Here is a 5,951-nt window from a genome sequence, read left to right as displayed (position 1 = left end):
CCTCAGTTTCAGAGGGTAGATATTTCAGGGTTGCTTTTTCCCCAGGTCTCCACGCCTTTGTGTTTTGTTTTTGCTTAACGATTGCCACCTGAGCTAGCCTCTCTTGCCCATGTTCCTCAGTTTCAGAGGGTAGATATTTCAGGGTTGCTTTGTCCCCAGGGCTCCACGCCTTTGTGCTTTGTTTTTGCTTAAGGATTGCCACCTGAGGTAGCCTCTCTTGCCCATCTTCCTCAGTTTCAGAGGGTGGATTTCTCCGTGTTGCTTTTTCCCCAGGTCTCCACGCCCTTGTGTGTTTCTTTTGCTTAACGATTGCCACCTGAGCTAGCCTCTGTTGCCCATCTTCGTCCGTTTCAGAGGGTGGATTTCTCAGTGTTGCCTTTTCGCCAGCTCCCCACGCCCTTGTGTGTTTCTTTTGCTTAAAGATTGTCACCTGAGCTAGGCACTGTTGCCCTGCTTCCTCAGTTTCAGAGGGTACCTTTTTCAGGGTTGCTTTTTCACCGGGTCTCCTCGCCATTGTATTTTTTTATTTTATTTTTTTTGCTTAAAGATTGCCACCTGAGCTAGCCTCTGTTGCGCTTCTTTCTCAGTTCTAGAGGGTAGATTTCTCCGTGTTGCTTTTTCCCCAGGTCTCCACGCACTTCCTTTTATTTTTCCTTAAAAATTGCCACCTGAGCTAGCCTCTGTTGTCCATCTTCGTCGGTTTCAGAGGGTAGATTTCTCACTGTGGCTTTTTTGCCAGGTCTGCACGCCCTTGTGTTTTTTTTCTGCTTAAAGGTTGCAACCTGAGCTAGCTTCTTTTGCCCATGTCCCTCAGTTTCAGAGGGTGGATTTCTCCGTGTTGCTTTTTCCCCAGGCCTCCACGCCCTTGTGTGTTTCTTTTGCTTAAAGATTGCCACCTGAAGCCAGCCTCTCTTGCCCATCTTCCTCAGTTTCAGAGGGTAGATATTTCAGGGTTGCTTTTTCCCCAGGTCTCCACGCCTTTGTGTTTTGTTTTTGCTTAACGATTGCCACCTGAGCTAGCCTCTCTTGCCCATGTTCCTCAGTTTCAGAGGGTAGATATTTCAGGGTTGCTTTGTCCCCAGGGCTCCACGCCTTTGTGCTTTGTTTTTGCTTAAGGATTGCCACCTGAGGTAGCCTCTCTTGCCCATCTTCCTCAGTTTCAGAGGGTGGATTTCTCCGTGTTGCTTTTTCCCCATGTCTCCACGCCCTTCTGTGTTTCTTTTGCTTAAAGATTGCCACCTGAGCTAGCCTCTGTTGCCCATCTTCGTCCGTTTCAGAGGGTGGATTTCTCAGTGTTGCCTTTTCGCCAGCTCCCCACGCCCTTGTGTGTTTCTTTTGCTTAAAGATTGTCACCTGAGCTAGGCACTGTTGCCCTGCTTCCTCAGTTTCAGAGGGTACCTTTTTCAGGGTTGCTTTTTCACCGGGTCTCCTCGCCATTGTATTTTTTTATCTTATTTTTTTTGCTTAAAGATTGCCACCTGAGCTAGCCTCTGTTGCGCTTCTTTCTCAGTTCTAGAGGGTAGATTTCTCCGTGTTGCTTTTTCCCCAGGTCTCCACGCACTTCCTTTTATTTTTCCTTAAAAATTGCCACCTGAGCTAGCCTCTGTTGTCCATCTTCGTCGGTTTCAGAGGGTAGATTTCTCACTGTGGCTTTTTTGCCAGGTCTGCACGCCCTTGTGTTTTTTTTCTGCTTAAAGGTTGCAACCTGAGCTAGCTTCTTTTGCCCATGTCCCTCAGTTTCAGAGGGTGGATTTCTCCGTGTTGCTTTTTCCCCAGGCCTCCACGCCCTTGTGTGTTTCTTTTGCTTAACGATTGCCACCTGAGCTAGCCTCTGTTGCCCATCTTCGTCCGTTTCAGAGGGTGGATTTCTCAGTGTTGCCTTTTCCCCAGCTCCCCACGCCCTTGTGTGTTTCTTTTGCTTAAAGATTGCCACCTGAAGCCAGCCTCTCTTGCCCATCTTCCTCAGTTTCAGAGGGTAGATATTTCAGGGTTGCTTTTTCCCCAGGTCTCCACGCCTTTGGGTTTTGTTTTTGCTTAACGATTGCCACCTGAGGTAGCCTCTCTTGCCCATCTTCCTGAGTTTCAGAGGGTAGATATTTCAGGGTTGCTTTGTCCCCAGGGCTCCAAGCCTTTGTGCTTTGTTTTTGCTTAAGGATTGCCACCTGAGGTAGCCTCTCTTGCCCATCTTCCTCAGTTTCAGAGGGTGGATTTCTCCGTGTTGCTTTTTCCCCAGGTCTCCACGCCCTTGTGTGTTTCTTTTGCTTAAAGATTGCCACCTGAGCTAGCCTCTGTTGCCCATCTTCGTCCGTTTCAGAGGGTGGATTTCTCAGTGTTGCCTTTTCGCCAGCTCCCCACGCCCTTGTGTGTTTCTTTTGCTTAAAGATTGTCACCTGAGCTAGGCACTGTTGCCCTGCTTCCTCAGTTTCAGAGGGTACCTTTTTCAGGGTTGCTTTTTCACCGGGTCTCCTCGCCATTGTATTTTTTTATCTTATTTTTTTTGCTTAAAGATTGCCACCTGAGCTAGCCTCTGTTGCGCTTCTTTCTCAGTTCTAGAGGGTAGATTTCTCCGTGTTGCTTTTTCCCCAGGTCTCCACGCACTTCCTTTTATTTTTCCTTAAAAATTGCCACCTGAGCTAGCCTCTGTTGTCCATCTTCGTCGGTTTCAGAGGGTAGATTTCTCACTGTTGCTTTTTTGCCAGGTCTGCACGCCCTTGTGTTTTTTTTCTGCTTAAAGGTTGCAACCTGAGCTAGCTTCTTTTGCCCATGTCCCTCAGTTTCAGAGGGTGGATTTCTCCGTGTTGCTTTTTCCCCAGGCCTCCACGCCCTTGTGTGTTTCTTTTGCTTAAAGATTGCCACCTGAAGCCAGCCTCTCTTGCCCATCTTCCTCAGTTTCAGAGGGTAGATATTTCAGGGTTGCTTTTTCCCCAGGTCTCCACGCCTTTGTGTTTTGTTTTTGCTTAACGATTGCCACCTGAGCTAGCCTCTCTTGCCCATGTTCCTCAGTTTCAGAGGGTAGATATTTCAGGGTTGCTTTGTCCCCAGGGCTCCACGCCTTTGTGCTTTGTTTTTGCTTAAGGATTGCCACCTGAGGTAGCCTCTCTTGCCCATCTTCCTCAGTTTCAGAGGGTGGATTTCTCCGTGTTGCTTTTTCCCCAGGTCTCCACGCCCTTGTGTGTTTCTTTTGCTTAAAGATTGCCACCTGAGCTAGCCTCTGTTGCCCATCTTCGTCCGTTTCAGAGGGTGGATTTCTCAGTGTTGCCTTTTCGCCAGCTCCCCACGCCCTTGTGTGTTTCTTTTGCTTAAAGATTGTCACCTGAGCTAGGCACTGTTGCCCTGCTTCCTCAGTTTCAGAGGGTACCTTTTTCAGGGTTGCTTTTTGACCGGGTCTCCTCGCCATTGTATTTTTTTATCTTATTTTTTTTGCTTAAAGATTGCCACCTGAGCTAGCCTCTGTTGCGCTTCTTTCTCAGTTCTAGAGGGTAGATTTCTCCGTGTTGCTTTTTCCCCAGGTCTCCACGCACTTCCTTTTATTTTTCCTTAAAAATTGCCACCTGAGCTAGCCTCTGTTGTCCATCTTCGTCGGTTTCAGAGGGTAGATTTCTCACTGTGGCTTTTTTGCCAGGTCTGCACGCCCTTGTGTTTTTTTTCTGCTTAAAGGTTGCAACCTGAGCTAGCTTCTTTTGCCCATGTCCCTCAGTTTCAGAGGGTGGATTTCTCCGTGTTGCTTTTTCCCCAGGCCTCCACGCCCTTGTGTGTTTCTTTTGCTTAACGATTGCCACCTGAGCTAGCCTCTGTTGCCCATCTTCGTCCGTTTCAGAGGGTGGATTTCTCAGTGTTGCCTTTTCCCCAGCTCCCCACGCCCTTGTGTGTTTCTTTTGCTTAAAGATTGCCACCTGAAGACAGCCTCTCTTGCCCATCTTCCTCAGTTTCAGAGGGTAGATATTTCAGGGTTGCTTTGTCCCCAGGGCTCCACGCCTTTGTGCTTTGTTTTTGCTTAAGGATTGCCACCTGAGGTAGCCTCTCTTGCCCATCTTCCTCAGTTTCAGAGGGTGGATTTCTCCGTGTTGCTTTTTCCCCAGGTCTCCACGCCCTTGTGTGTTTCTTTTGCTTAAAGATTGCCACCTGAGCTAGCCTCTGTTGCCCATCTTCGTCCGTTTCAGAGGGTGGATTTCTCAGTGTTGCCTTTTCGCCAGCTCCCCACGCCCTTGTGTGTTTCTTTTGCTTAAAGATTGTCACCTGAGCTAGGCACTGTTGCCCTGCTTCCTCAGTTTCAGAGGGTACCTTTTTCAGGGTTGCTTTTTCACCGTGTCTCCTCGCCATTGTATTTTTTTATCTTATTTTTTTTGCTTAAAGATTGCCACCTGAGCTAGCCTCTGTTGCGCTTCTTTCTCAGTTCTAGAGGGTAGATTTCTCCGTGTTGCTTTTTCCCCAGGTCTCCACGCACTTCCTTTTATTTTTCCTTAAAAATTGCCACCTGAGCTAGCCTCTGTTGTCCATCTTCGTCGGTTTCAGAGGGTAGATTTCTCACTGTGGCTTTTTTGCCAGGTCTGCACGCCCTTGTGTTTTTTTTCTGCTTAAAGGTTGCAACCTGAGCTAGCTTCTTTTGCCCATGTCCCTCAGTTTCAGAGGGTGGATTTCTCCGTGTTGCTTTTTCCCCAGGCCTCCACGCCCTTGTGTGTTTCTTTTGCTTAACGATTGCCACCTGAGCTAGCCTCTGTTGCCCATCTTCGTCCGTTTCAGAGGGTGGATTTCTCAGTGTTGCCTTTTCCCCAGCTCCCCACGCCCTTGTGTGTTTCTTTTGCTTAAAGATTGCCACCTGAAGACAGCCTCTCTTGCCCATCTTCCTCAGTTTCAGAGGGTAGATATTTCAGGGTTGCTTTTTCCCCAGGTCTCCACGCCTTTGGGTTTTGTTTTTGCTTAACGATTGCCACCTGAGGTAGCCTCTCTTGCCCATCTTCCTGAGTTTCAGAGGGTAGATATTTCAGGGTTGCTTTGTCCCCAGGGCTCCACGCCTTTGTGCTTTGTTTTTGCTTAAGGATTGCCACCTGAGCTAGCCTCTGTTGCCCATCTTCGTCCGTTTCAGAGGGTGGATTTCTCAGTGTTGCCTTTTCGCCAGCTCCCCACGCCCTTGTGTGTTTCTTTTGCTTAAAGATTGTCACCTGAGCTAGGCACTGTTGCCCTGCTTCCTCAGTTTCAGAGGGTACCTTTTTCAGGGTTGCTTTTTGACCGGGTCTCCTCGCCATTGTATTTTTTTATCTTATTTTTTTTGCTTAAAGATTGCCACCTGAGCTAGCCTCTGTTGCGCTTCTTTCTCAGTTCTAGAGGGTAGATTTCTCCGTGTTGCTTTTTCCCCAGGTCTCCACGCACTTCCTTTTATTTTTCCTTAAAAATTGCCACCTGAGCTAGCCTCTGTTGTCCATCTTCGTCGGTTTCAGAGGGTAGATTTCTCACTGTTGCTTTTTTGCCAGGTCTGCACGCCCTTGTGTTTTTTTTCTGCTTAAAGGTTGCAACCTGAGCTAGCTTCTTTTGCCCATGTCCCTCAGTTTCAGAGGGTGGATTTCTCCGTGTTGCTTTTTCCCCAGGCCTCCACGCCCTTGTGTGTTTCTTTTGCTTAAAGATTGCCACCTGAAGCCAGCCTCTCTTGCCCATCTTCCTCAGTTTCAGAGGGTAGATATTTCAGGGTTGCTTTTTCCCCAGGTCTCCACGCCTTTGTGTTTTGTTTTTGCTTAACGATTGCCACCTGAGCTAGCCTCTCTTGCCCATGTTCCTCAGTTTCAGAGGGTAGATATTTCAGGGTTGCTTTGTCCCCAGGGCTCCACGCCTTTGTGCTTTGTTTTTGCTTAAGGATTGCCACCTGAGGTAGCCTCTCTTGCCCATCTTCCTCAGTTTCAGAGGGTGGATTTCTCCGTGTTGCTTTTTCCCCAGGTCTCCACGCCCTTGTGTGTTTCTTT

The sequence above is a fragment of the Equus asinus genome, unplaced genomic scaffold (genome assembly GCF_041296235.1).
Source record: "Equus asinus isolate D_3611 breed Donkey unplaced genomic scaffold, EquAss-T2T_v2 contig_359, whole genome shotgun sequence".
NCBI lineage: Eukaryota > Metazoa > Chordata > Mammalia > Perissodactyla > Equidae > Equus > Equus asinus.
This window is presented reverse-complemented; position numbering follows the sequence as displayed.